Genomic DNA, 14,930 nt, shown 5'->3' with positions numbered 1-14,930 from the left:
GAACATTTAAATGTGTTTCCAAAAATAAGTTGTGAATGATGAAGACGTTGGAATTGAAATGTGAACAAATGATTTTTAAGTTGGCTTAAGCTTGTAGCACTACTTTTGGAAGATTTAAAGAAAAAGAATACATCTCAGTATATAATGATACATCAAAGCATTATTTGTCAAACTCGCTTTATCATAGAGAAAAAAAGTTGAAGAACACTTGTTCCACAATCTATTTAATTCACAGTGGTATGGAGTTTGCAGTGCATTGGAGTGTAACTTAGGATTTTCTCTTTGTTAATTATTTTACGGAGTAGCTTCAAGTGTCGCCTCTGAAGTGCCTTTGTGACCCGCTTTTTAGTTTATAATACCGTCCATAATTATTCGTGATTATGTTAATTGGATAGACTTTTGATTGTTCGCCACAATAGGAAGTGGTGGTTAATGATGGCCATTTGCAGACTTATCCAGGCTTATTTAGTTACTTGACACATGTTAGAACGGTCCTAATTAATTATATTTACAGTTCATTTTACTCAAAACTGAGAGTGTAACTCAATATTAAACTTTGATATATCCTGGTGGCGAAATTGAATTGTTTGTTCCTAACTGGGTGACAGGACAGGCAAGGCTTTAAAGCACATTGTTTACTGTTTGTGGATGCAAAGTTGCGAAATAAAAGCACGAAAACGCACGGAAAGTTAGTTTAATTTCGTATTTAAAGCACACGAGCGTTGAATACGCTGCACACCTTTATGGCCATCCCGATGGAGCTATTTAATTTTACTTGCTAATTTAAAACCATTATAACTTTTAACTTAAATTCTAACTATTTCTTGTTTGTGTTTACTTTTTGGATTATCAAGGTGTCCGTGAATCAGCGACGAATATTCCGTGCTGCTAATCATTTCATGCCGACGTCAGGGTAAATATTTACCCGAAGGAGTTTTATAATATTTGGGGAATGCTTTTTAAATTCCACTATATTCTTCAACAATGTAAGTTGCCATTCGAGTGTAGCAAGGATCTAATACATTATTTGTCTTTCCATTACTTTGCTTGATGAAGCAAACTGAAAGCGTTTGTCTCAATCTCACCGTTTGTATATTTCATTACAAGGATGACGTTTTCGTAAAATCATCAGAAGTTTATACATCGTCGGACATTTCAGCAGTTCCCCATCTAAAATTCAGCCCACTTTCGTGGGGCTTTATTATTGTAATAACCTAGATTTTACTTCGGCACCTCCGCATAGATAATATAAAACTCCCCTAAATATTTAATACCCGGGATTCAGCTGCAATCACGTAAATACTTGATATTTCCCGTACTATAAATTGAAACTTTCCAAATTTATTTGTATTAGTATTGGCATCTGCACCAAACTCGGTTCAGTGCTAGTTCTACCTACACACTTGAAAGAATAAGGACGACCTCTATAAAAATGCTCAAATCACCATTTTAACTTTGTGTAAAAGTGGTAATTGTTTGTTGTTTAAGCAAAATCTCAAACACGTCACTTGCATAAATGTGTTGCATGGTATTTATGAATATAAAAATAAATATGTAATTAGTTTTTACTATGGTATAAACTTGCAAATATTAAATGAATATTAGATATTACCTATAAGGATAATTTTTAATAGTCTCTCTCGGTAAAAATTTTAATTTAATAATCCATTCATGTAGAATGACCCACGTGTTTCTACATTCACAAACCTAGTCAACTTAAAAAACCTTTATAATTGGATTCCCTCCCCGAATTATAATTATTTCAGCAACATGACGTTTGTGACCCTTTTAAAAAACCCAGGTCGACCTTTACCACGTTAAATATTAAATTGGTAAAATCTGTTCCATTTCCCTAAAATAAACGACAGAATTTACGTGTCGCCGATTTCTGAATTATTCCAGAAACTAAATTATTAACCGCTCCCAAAGAACTAGAACTGTACATTTTAGCCCAAAAGGTTCCAGACAGTTGCGACACACGGTGACAGATTCAAATTAAGATTGAAATAAGATAAATCCATACGTTTAAAGCATTTACCAGTCGTAAAGTTACAATAATATTTACTGATCTATAAACACACTTCCTATTTAGCAACAAACAATGCATAACACGTCTTAATTAATGGCGAAGAAGCACAATGTGCGGCATATTAAAATAGCAAATTACAGTTGCAGACGTATTGTTGTGAATCTGCGAGTTCGGTTAGCGCAGATGAAGCGCAAAAACGATGATTATGAAAACCGTTTTTTACTCCAGACACAATGACTGAGTTAATACGGTACGTGTACACTGTCTGACAATATAAATAAAACCTTTTCAATGGGCGCTGTCTCCATTGAAACTGATGGGATGGCGGAGCGATTGTCGGCGAGGAACATCTTGCAGATCACTGAAACAATACGTGTGTGCGAAAATGGGGAAAAGTAGGTTGGAGATTGTGCAATGATTTAATGAGCCGCGTAACAAGCGATTGTTTCGACCCGACATATTATGTCATGCTTCAAATTTGGTTATTTCCAATATGGATTTCGTTGGGGATCACCTTCTCCTTCTAATGGTTAATGGTTGGCTCAACTTTTTGATGGCTTTAATTTTAAATCAAATATATAAAAAGAGTAATTTAATTATTGGATCGTTTGTTTGCAAAACAAAGCCTAGTTTAAAAAAATTGCATGTAGAAGAATAACAAAAGAAAATAAATTTACCTAGCAACATATTCAATTAGAAAAATCAAGGTATCCTTAAAAGTTTACTTGGAAACGATTTCAACAGCTATCAAAACAGTTTTCTCCAAACCACAATAACATGGTCTCATAAATTGAAGCTGACGTTTTCGTACTTAGATGGTGTGGTGGTATATGAAAGTAAATGCTGAGGAACTAGAGTTGGATGGTCACTAACCGATAGGTTTGGATAATTTAAGAGGTATGTTTCCTGAATTTTATGTACATTGTTTTTCAGTGGTGCATTATGTTGAAAATTTGGAACTGGTATCTGGCTGGTGGTTATACATTTTTCTGAAAACTGTTTTTAAATTAATCTCAGATAGACTGTAATTTGGTAAATTCATACTGATTCCGATAAGCAAGAGGAGGATTCCAGTTTTTACAAAATCCTATGGAGGATCAGTTAGTATTATTTGTAAGCTGATCATTTCAAGACCATATACACAGAATCGTCTAAAATTTTGGCCATATATAACAAATTTTTTGATGTGGATAAGGTTTAAGGTAACCTAGCAACAGAATCTGCTAAGAAAATCAAGATACTTATGTGGTTCCTTAGAAACAATATTAACAATTATCAAGACAAAAAATATTTGAAAAATATAAACAAATTTTATTAGCAGCTTGATGTCTCCTCACATGAACGATAATAAAGAATTGCACGTTGAAGAACCAAAATTGAGAAATTGAATCAGACGAAAATTAGTCACAAGACCAATAAGAGATGGATCCAATCAGTTTGTCCAATTTAGAAGGTATGATAACAAAAGATTTTCAAATTTTAGGTGCATTGTGATTTATCACATTGAGGGATGAATTCTTTTAAATATTTTAAGTGTTGATCTGTTTGATTAAATATTTTATCAGTCTTCGACTCATATAAAAATGTGTAGATAATAAATTTATTATTTATATAAGCATATTCAATGCTATCATACTCGACTTTATAGTAACATCTAGGTGTGTTTGAGTGCCGTTTTATGCCTTAGATATGTCCAGATGTTAATTTTAATTTCAAGTATGATATTATTGAATTTGCTGATATAAAAGTAAATTTATTGTCTCAGAATTCAATGTCAAAAATATTTCAATGACAGCAATTCATTTGAGGCTTACAAAAATGTGTATATTCCTTCTAACTTGGACTAACTTATTCTCGAAGACCACATTAGATTCACAAACGTGGTGACTTTCTACTCGTAAAACAAATTATCATCAATTCAGTTTAAAACTTGAACAAGTTACACAAACACTTTGTGAAGGAGCACTTCGTACTCTTTGTAATGCAGATTACTCCATTTGAAGTACTTAGAAGCAAGATAGACTACGAAACTTAAGAAAATCTGGATGGATATTTAGAATAAATTTAAACAAATGTAATAAAATAAAATGGTATTTAATAAATAGTTTTAAAAATAAATAAATCGTTTTAATGCATTTAATAACCATAAGTTATGAAACTGACAAAATTATATCGAAAATTATTAATCGATTGACAGATTAAACATGCTTTCTATACGTTTAGAATTTATTAGAAGAAAGGACTCTTGTGTGACTTTATTGTCAATTTAAAATATATTGAGTCAACTAAAACTGATAATTTACAGTTTTTAATAACATATTTTATCTTTGTTATTTTCCAGTAATTGTAAAGATATAACTTTTATTAGTAATTTTATGTTTTATAGCTTCTCAAAATGGAACACATAACATGTCTTTTCCAATTTTCTTTTTCCTCAAGTAAACATAAAAAACAATATTTTGAATAATGCAGTATTAAAAGTTTAATAATCATGTTAATGATGGTTGGCACGTTGAGATTTCCATGAGCCTCCTACTTTGTGTTCAAACTCGAAGTTGATACAGCTCATCAGGCGGGTTTTGCCATCACAGAGAATGTCAGTGGGGTCAAATGAAATTGTTGTCCTCGTTTTTTTAAAAAAGTGCGGCCCTAACTTTGTGCTGCAAATCTCTTTGGTGGTCACAAAGGCTTTATTATGCATAGGCGAAGGAACTTGCAATTTGGTTAAATGATGCAGTTTGTTGAAATGTCCAATGCTAATTGAAAATCTATAACACGCGTAATTATTTCTTTGTCATTTTACAAATGACAATAATTACATGTCAAATGACACACTAGAGATGGGACGTGCCCAGTTTGCAATAATAATAAAAATTCATTATGAACTTTCATTTAAATATATTGATTTGTTTTCTAAGTAAACTCAATATTCTGGACAAGTTTTCATCAGTTGAAAGGGTCGCGCCCTTCGTGGAATTTTTAATGGGAATTAAAAATGCATTTGTAATGTTTCCTCTGCACAATAATATTATTTTTGAGGAATGGCATGAAATGAGTGAAAATTCGATTAAACCCAACAAACCGGAGCAGTAAAACATTCTTGTACACAAAATATTATCCTGATTTTTTGTGCAGTAAAAGTTGAAAGTCCCGAACGTTGCACTAACGACTTTTAATTTTTTCTAGTGTTATGCAAAGTGCAAGTTCCTGTAGTCTGAGTACCTGGCTGTTTGCAAGTCATAAATCATTGACGAAATTTTGTCGGTGTTTAGATAACGAAACATTAATACATCGTTGTGTGCAATTTTCACATGAAATGTAACCATGGCAAATATTGGGGATGTCGTAAACTTTATATTGCCAACAATTTAAAACAATTTTGTAAGAGTTTATTAAATTTACTGGCAAAAATTGATTTGAATTAATTTGCTTTTTTCATTGTTTTTATTAGATATGTTCAATATTTTGTACTAAATTTAATAATATTACATTATGTACGATAGAAAACTGGCATTAGATATATTTTTATGTATGTATAATAAACATTGCCATAATTATAAAACGTTAAAATTTTCGTAGACATGAACGTTTTAAGTTAATTTAATTAAACCATTATCGCCGTAATTTATCTGTAAAAGCCATGTGCAGCGAAATTTATGCCCGACATGGCTGATGCTCCCCAAAAAGTGGTAGGTACGCACTTATGCAAAATCGCCGGGTTTTCCTAGATATAAAAACAGATTAAAAGGGTCCCAAACAACGTGTCACACTAATTTAATTTTGATAAAACTCCGCTCTACCGGACATACGCTTCATTATCTCCCAAATGAATCTCGCTTTTTATTAAATTTCAAATAAATGTTTACATTTGATGTATTTCAGTTTTAAGTACCTTTTGATATTGGTAATAACGGAGAGTAAACAGAATCGATTCAAGAAGTGCACTATTATTAGTTGACTCAATTCCCATATCCACATTCCCAAAAGCAATTTAATTCCTTTCCAGCATACCTGCAGATCCAAGGAATGGGACGTGGAATTTTTTATGTGTCCTCCCATTATGTTTTATAGTTTTTGTGTGCGTTTCTTATTTAAAACAGTCCACAAAAGGGGATTGATGATTTGTGGATTTGCTTTAATTATGCATGTTGTTTGCGATTCACGTCATTATTTGTATTGGAGGGTAATCCTCGCTAAACCGAGAGGGCAGATATTTTTCTCTGAAGGGGATTTTTTACTGAATTATTTATGTTGTAATGGGATTAACCTATTTTAAATAAAAGTATCGATTTTTGTTTCTCAATGGAATCCTCACGTGTGTATTGAGCAGTCGATCTAATATCGATTGTTCATCGATTGTGGGGAAGAATAGCAAAGAGCGAAGCAAATCGACATATATGTGAAACGATATATCCGGCTCGTTCCATAATTTATTCAACGATTCGAACAGTGCAGTCGATGACATTCTTGATTTAATCGTCATTCATTCGAACACAGTGCCGGATACTCCCGTGTTCAATTTTAGGTCGGCCGCGCGCATGACGTCACGCGTAGAGTAACTTGCATTACGGAGATATGAATTTTATACGAATATTCTCAGAAATGTGTTTATTTTCATAGTTTACAAAAAAATCTAATATAAAAAATGCTTGTTATGCCATATTTTATAAATTAAAGATAAAAAAATTTAGCGTAACTGTGCTATAAGATGCATTACTGTTGCCGTAAAAAAATTTTTACTTAAAAGTTTATTACAATAAAGTTTATTAAAGTTTATAAGGATAACCAACCATGGTTTTAAATATAAATTTTTATTAATACATTTTGACAGGTAAACATAGAACAAAAAACATAAAAACCTAACACTTGAATCTACGAAACAATTTTTTTCCATTTTCTTTTGCCGATTGATTTGTCTCTTAAAGCCCTGTTGAGTTCCTTAATTCTGAAGAACATTCTAGTTCTAAAAAAAAGCTGTTTTGCTTGTATAGGACAATCAATTTTACTACTTTTCATTAAAAGATCATGGATAAAATTTTGTTTTTCGGTTACTATGAGTTCACCATTAACTTCGAGAAACACTTTGTTTAATTCTTCAACTTGAGACATAAAACTTAACGATGGTTTTGATAAACCACCCTCAGTGAGGTGATCAATCCATGACCATGATTGACTTGGACTTTGTAAGGTGGAATCTTTTAGCTTGTAACAAACAAACCCTGCCAAATTTTGTAAAGCGTCATTTTCACTAAAAACCCGTTTAATTGCAGCAAGTTGTTTTTTAAGTTGTTCATTTTCAAGTGCGAGGTCATCTAAGTTTTTCCATGTTTCGTTTGTTTGAACACTAAAATTTTTAACACATAAGCAAATGATATGATAAATGATTTATAGAAAAACCATTACCCTTTTCCAAAGTAATATTTGATTCCACTACCATATTATTATCTAAATTTTCCTCCACCTTACAATCATTACTAACTACAGGCTGAGCTGCCCTTTCCCCAACCCTGTTAAGCAAAAAGATAAGCTAGTCTCATACAATCAAATCAACACACCACCACAATTTGATATTTCAAAAACTTACGTGTTTTCAGCCTCAAGCATGTTCTTTATAAAACGTGCTGTTTCTCTTTTTTTGTACGCAACTTTTCTTCTTTTTCCAGCTCCAGAAGTTGAAGGTGATTGTACAACTGATTGGGGTAAATTTTGCGTAGGAACAGCATCATCTTTCAGTGCGCGAAAATTTTTAGGAGTGTAACCCAGAAGGATATGTTTTAAGATAACTTTGTAATCAGTTTCACAGAAATGTTTGGAACACATTACAGCGTTTTTTGTGTTTACTTTGTCTTTTCTCTTTGTGAGATGTAACCACGTTTTGCATAGATTATTGTCTTTAGGAAATCTAAAAAATCTAACGTTTCCGATAGGACTACGTTTAGACTGGTTGTCAGAATTACATCCTACAACAGCACACCGCATTTTTATCACTTTAATACACAAATTTAATCCAGAAATTATGTAAAAAACAATACACACAGAAACAAAACGCCGAAAAGAATACCGTACATATGTTAAATAAGTATATGTATGATAGATTAGCGACTGTTAATCTGTCTTTTTAGTTTGATTAAAACACTAAATTCACAATAATACGCTTTATTACAAAAAACGTACTTTAACCCTCTACATCTAAAGCTTGACTGCCTGGTTCTTTTTTAAGAATTGCCCCGATTATTAAATGTAAACAAATACTTCAGATTTGTTTATAAAACAAAACTAGTCTAAATAGATGTGGGCACGTCTCATTGGTCCATCGGTGAAGGTGAAGACGTAAGCTAACATGTATATTCAACTATTTACTTTTAATAATGCTTATTGAAATAAAATTGCCAAAGGGCATAGTAATTCGCAGATTATAGGTCAAAATCATATTGTTCAGTTCAAAACCTACTCTACGCGTGACGTATTCGCGCTAAAATAAGCACCGCCCACCATGCGCAATATCCTACCTTACATTCAGTGTATCATGATTCGAACAGGCTGTCTGGTTATTTATGCCGAAACGCAGACAATGGGGAATAAGTCAAGTAAACCGGCCTCAACTGAAACTATTAGAGCTGTTAACATCGCGGCGACATTACCATCCAGTCGCGATTCGTGATTGGAATCCAGATTGTGAACAATATTGTTGCAGGCGAGCCTCGAACCGCCGGATTGCTGCAATCGGCTCCGGCTCCGGCTCCGGAGACGAATTTTAGATGGGAGACACATATCAAACGTTTCATCTCCTCGAAACAATGATGGGAAGTCCTTAATGGTACTAATTATTGAAGAAATCCATGGGATAATTCAGCAATTTAATTTTGGAACACACACCAGTTATTCTCGACTAGTTTGCACCGATAAAATCACTTAGTTATTCTAGATAAGGTCTTTAACTTAAATATGGATGAATGAATGTGTTTATGAAGTCAGCATAATTAAGAAGATTAGTTCCTCATCAGTGTAATTAATTTCCGAACAAAGCCATTACACTGCATCATTAAGAACACTTTGATATGAATTTATTAATTAAAAGCAGCGAATTTTTAAATGATGCTGACACAGTTCCACACTCCTACTTGATACTCCCACGTCTAACATTTATTATTCCGAGGAAATTTAATCACACGCATCTGTGACGCGTGTCAGGTAGGACTAATATATAATTTAAAATGTAATAAAGTTCATTTTGACATGAATTACTTAGATAATATAAGGAGAATTAATCATGTTGAACCACCCAACACCCAAACTAATGATGCACCTTGACATGTTTGTTAAATAATTAAATTGCAAAGTTTTGATGGTAAAATCATTTCTCACATTCAGTCGTTATGTTTATTATGGTGTAAGTTTTGCTTCTTTGTTGGAAGATCAAAGGTGAAGATGGAAGGTAGGCGAGTACAGCATCCATGGTACAAACCTGATCATCATAGATAATCAAAGTTAGATTCAAAACTAAATCTGATGCGTGGCTCTTTTAATTTACTGTTTTATTAAATAAACGTACATTTTTTCATTTTTAAAATTTGTTCCTGATTTATTATGATAGTTAGTTACATCAGTATGGTCACAAATGTAATTAGTTTTGGTAATGTCAATAGGTTTTCTTCTAAAGAAGTTCTATAAATCACGAGCATAATGAGACGTGTCAAAAGCGTTTATATATTTTATAAATTTAAATTGATGATGTGTGATAATGAGATATATCCATTTGGGAAGTTTTATACTAAATTAAATGAATTTACTCATGTTCTGCAGATATCCCCATACAACAAATGCATATTGAAAAATGTTAAAGAAGAATGATGATGATTATCAGTTCCAATGTTAAATTGCATAAACAAGATAAAATTCATAAAGTTGTGGCGTTCGATGTGCGGTTATTCCTCACATGTTGCCGAGGAAACCGAACTTATTAAGTTCGGGGCATAATTTATTATTGTGTATCTCGTATTTCCATATACGTGCGGTGTTCCGCCTCGAGCACGAACACTTCTCATCTTATTACATAAGAATTTCACCTTTACTTTTTTTACACATAACGTTACAATGCACGTTTCATACGTTCTATAATCGTACGCCTTCCGCGGGATAATTCCTTTTTAATGCCTCGCTCTGCTTTTTCTGAACAGCGTTACGAAATAAATATGACGTGTTTCAGGATTTTACGCTTACACAAATAAAGAATGCCAAAGTTGAAAATATAATAAATAAATTAATTTGAGATGATAATTTTGCTGGAAGAACGTCAGTCGTGATTCTGTGTTTATTTTATAACGGGACAGCCAATTTCAGACATTTTATTATTTGTTTCAGGTATGCGAAACATGTCATGCTTGTAAAGTTGGACTATCGGTGAGTTTTTAGTTAGATTTATGTCAACAAACCCCTACATTCAATTTAAAACTTGAAAACTGAAAATATGCCTTTCATATTGCACACTGATTGTCTATGAGAAAAAAACTTGTTCAACTTATGAGGGGATTTATGTCCCTTTTTGTGCAACTTTTTCAAACCGACTCTTATCAAATTTTATTTTTTATTGAGTGAACTAGACTGGAATACTTTCTTTTCAATACTCGTAAATTTATTGTAATTATTATCATAAAAAGAATACAGGAAAAGTGTTTGTTTGCTTTTAAAATATATTAAAATATGGTTGAAGTATTGGAGAGCATCATTTTTGTAATATTTCCGCATAATTTCCAGTTTATCCAAGTTTATTTTAGATAGAAAGTTTGTTTTGTTATCTCGTACACAGACAGCCATATATCTTCCTTATGCGAATCTAAATGTTTTTGATAGTCATCGCCAGCAAATATATCAAACTGTTCTGTTCTGTTCTGTTCTGTTTTGTATGTGTAGTCGCTTTGCCACCAATGCGGAATGCACTTTTCGACGAATAAATTATTCATAAGTTTAAAAGCAAAGCAAAGTTTCGTGTGAGGTTTCCCTCGAATATTATGCCAATACGTCAATGCTGAAATTTAATAATATGCACAATACAACGCAAATATGTTTCCTTTCCGAATTTATTTCGCCCAACTACCGGATGACGTGTTGAAGGATGTACAAATGTAGTTTCTTGCTATTTCTGTCACTTAAACGGAGCCGCTATTTCAGACCCTTTGTCCAATGTTGTGTCGATGTGTAAATGATAAATAATGGAAATTTAATAGAATATAAATTATTATGTGTAATAGAATGGTTATATGATCAATATCCAACGCGTTACAGCCAAACCACGGATATTTATAGACGGAACGGATGCCCATAAAATAAACAACCCATGAAATTGCGATATTCGTTTGTTTTATTCACCGAATGATCTTCGTTACTGATTAAACTACAAAACAATAAATCGTTAAAAACACTTTGTTACATTTTAAACGTTGATCAGGATTTGCGGAATAGACATGAAGAATGGGAACCCACTCCGGATTTGAAAGTGCCTCCTGGCTTACACGACGATCCTTTGCAGCTCTTTCTTTCTCTTTGTTCTTCTGTTACACAATGTTACTTTTAACAATTTACAATTTAACCAACTCTAATTATTATATTTAATATAATTTTTCAATTAATAAATTTTATTGCGTTACCAATTGTTATTTCAAACAGCAGTAATGCCATAAAATATTCATGATCTAGTCTATGGGAACTAATTACTTAATTACTGAATAATTCGGTTGATTTTAGTGTTGACAAAAATCATTTGAATTCGGCTGATTCAAATTTTACAGATTCTAAAATTTCCAATTATGCGGCCCGGATATAATTAATCAGTATCAATATGCATTTCAGCTAATTGACTTCAACATTGCGACAAAGGCAAAATGGTTAATTTTTCTCTTTTCTGGTTTGTGTTTGATGCAGTCAAAATACTGATTGGTATCAGCATAAAAGTGATTAATCGTTGCATTATTAACGTTTCTGTGAGGTGCAGTGAAATACAAACAAAGCACGTTTAAGATATTTAAAACGTGTGTTTGTTTGATTCGTCACGGGATGTGAATTGTTTATTTAGAATTTAATGTTAGTTTGTCGAATTATAATCCACATAAGCGGTGAAATATCCCGAAACCGAGTTGAATAATTTAATTCGTGTACGGCTGCTAGACGTCATATAATTAATAATTTAATGCAGCTCTGTATTATTCTGTGGCACGCACTTTTATTTGGAGCCAGAGCCAGCCAACTTTAATAACGGCATGATTGTGCTCTCTTCTGTTTTATACTTCGTAACACGACTGCTTTTTCCTTACTTAAATTTTAGCCATCATTAAATAAACAGTTAGGTTATTCCGCTTCTGACTATTTTTCTATGCAAAATCCTGTTATGGCTTTTGAGAAATCATTAGACGATGCTATAACTGACTGACTGTGACCTTTCACCACAAATAATTAAAGGTACACTTTTTCAACAATTTTTTGAAACTTAAGAACCAAAAATAAAAAAACAAATGTTTAATTAGTGGATTAATGAAAGGCATTGTTTTGAAAAAATTGTTTGAAAATACAAAAGATTTCCTTATTGAATTTAATTGTTGGGTGTACCATAAATAAAATGCTAATTATACGCCGCCGAACCGATAATTAAAAATTTTAATTACCTGAGACTTTTTCCCTTAAAGGCACGGAAATTGAACCGGCATCTCGAAACGTGGTAAATCGCTTCCTAAATCAGACCTGGAGGATTTTTAATAAGCGGAAGAAACAACGAAAAGCGGATCGAAGGGTAAAAACACTTAAATTGGAATTATTGCTGATTTGACGTGGGCATTAAATGGGGGAGGACTTGTTCGTGTCTCCGATTGAAATTGGGTCAATTTGTGGCTTACCGATGTTCTCGGTTTTATAATTATCTTTTTTCCTTTGCAGCTTTGGACTGAGCTTCAGTTAATTGAGAAATGTTGCCATTAAAGTTCTCGACATGTTTCTGTCTGCCACTGTTTAGAAATTAATTAATTTAATGAAAATTAGTAGTGCTATTGATTATAACCAATCAATAATTGTTAATAATGATTGAGAACTATATCAGTTTAAATATTATATTGATAGAAACAACTGTTTGTGTTAAATACACATTGTTAAGTAATATGCATTTCGTTAGAACTTCTGACAAACTCTCTGACAGCTGGGTTTAAGCTACATTCCTCAAATATATTCAGGTTCTATTTTCCTGAACCATTGGATATAGGAAAACAATCGAAATACTTCGATAATGTATTATCTTAATGGAATGCCTCTACGAAGAATGCATTCAACCCATCCAATGGAAGGAACTCCGAGATCCGAACTAATATAATAAATTGGAGTAGTACTAAGTGCAGCGTGTGCAATGCAATTTGCATGGCCAACATTTACATTCGTGAATTGTGCTGGTGGTGGATGATAGTTGGGGAAACTGGCGTGACCCACTTTCAGCCAAATATTTGACTAGCCTAATCGAATTCAAAAATTTCACGTCCAACGATTGCCTGCTATTAATACTCTAGTTTCAAATGCAACATTCAATTTTTGCTTTTTTTTTGCAACCATTGTGTACACAATTGACGTTGTGCAAATTTAATCCAATCTGTTTTTTTAATAATCACTTACTTATTGAATATATTAAAGATTTTTAATTTTATTCCACGCTCGTGGTTTTTAATGTTTGGTTTAAAATTACAATCCATTTGATTTTATATAATTAAAATGATTATATACTATTATTTTTAGTAAACAAACGATAAGGGTTTTCATCCCTTTGAAAAGGGATTTATTAGGCTTAGAAAAAGTGTTTTTTTATTAGAAAAGTTGTGGGAAAACTTAATCGGTCAGTGTCTAATAAAATTATAAACATTAAAATAAATAACGATGATGATGATGATGATGATGATGATTTAGAAGAAAGAAAATATTTCACTTAAATGAAAATGTACTCTTGTTGTTTTATTATTATGGAGTACAGTAGAATGATTTTATCTGAAATTACAATTTGTCATTGGTGCAGAAGACCGATAGAAAGGGAAAAACTATTTCCTACACGGTGGACATGACGTAATTATGTAGCATTTAATCCCCAGAAGCAATTCGGGGTGGATGCCACGTAGCATCGCCAACGGCAAAGTGTCTCGCCAGACAAGCACCGACACTAATTACCTTAATAAATCTAATCGTCCAACTGCCGTAATAACGTAACGCAAACAGATTCCTCCATTTCCTCGCCAGACTGTCCGTCCGGACGTACGCAAAAATGTTCAAAATGTTCTTCGGCTCTTCTCGTTTCCTTGTTTACAACCACGTGTATTCCGTTGTTCATAAATGGAATAATATATGTTGTACAATTTTCAGAAACATGAGAGGAAGATTGGCAAAGATTACTCTTCTCGTTATGCTGAGTTAAATTTGTAAATTTGGTTCAATCACGATCGGTCGATTCTAATGAACTTTCAATCACTGCAGTCTCAATTAATTATCTGCAGCAATAAGGAATAAGCTTGTTATTTGTTTAATTCATATACTGTCGCACTGGATGGATGATTTCAATCAGTACAAATTTAATTGAAAAGAAATATGTATGTATTTTATTAATATGTTAATCTAGAAAAACAGTAGAATCAGTTTTCTGACCGAAATTTCATTAATCAGGCTCGTAACCCAATGAAAATAAAAGCAATTCAGTGGAAAATACAAAGTAGAAAAGCTCACATATGGATGTATTCACATCGAGCAAACGAGACGGACAAAACGAAATTCATTCATTTGATTTGATAATAGTTTTCCGCTTGATTATTTCATATTATCCCAAGTCAACGAACCACACATAAACCGTCGTCTTAAAAGCCCGATCGGGACAATATTTTGCTTTGCTCGA

General features: G+C 32.6%; 1 protein-coding gene across 4 annotated transcripts in view; it reads left to right on the top strand.

Moving 5' to 3' along the window:
• LOC109594264 (uncharacterized) overlaps positions 1-14,930 on the top strand; it is a 107,083-nt gene that overhangs the window by 36,521 nt on the left and 55,632 nt on the right. The window contains exon 1 of one of the 4 annotated variants that reach the window (XM_049966888.1): positions 10,414-10,429. The exons of the other annotated variants lie outside the window; for them this stretch is intronic. The gene's annotated coding sequence lies outside the window, so the exon portion shown is untranslated. Of the gene's footprint in view, positions 1-10,413; positions 10,430-14,930 lie in introns of those variants that run through there. 4 annotated transcript variants of the gene reach the window in all.

Source organism: Aethina tumida, chromosome 4 (genome assembly GCF_024364675.1).
Source record: "Aethina tumida isolate Nest 87 chromosome 4, icAetTumi1.1, whole genome shotgun sequence".
NCBI lineage: Eukaryota > Metazoa > Arthropoda > Insecta > Coleoptera > Nitidulidae > Aethina > Aethina tumida.
This window is presented reverse-complemented; position numbering and strand designations above follow the sequence as displayed.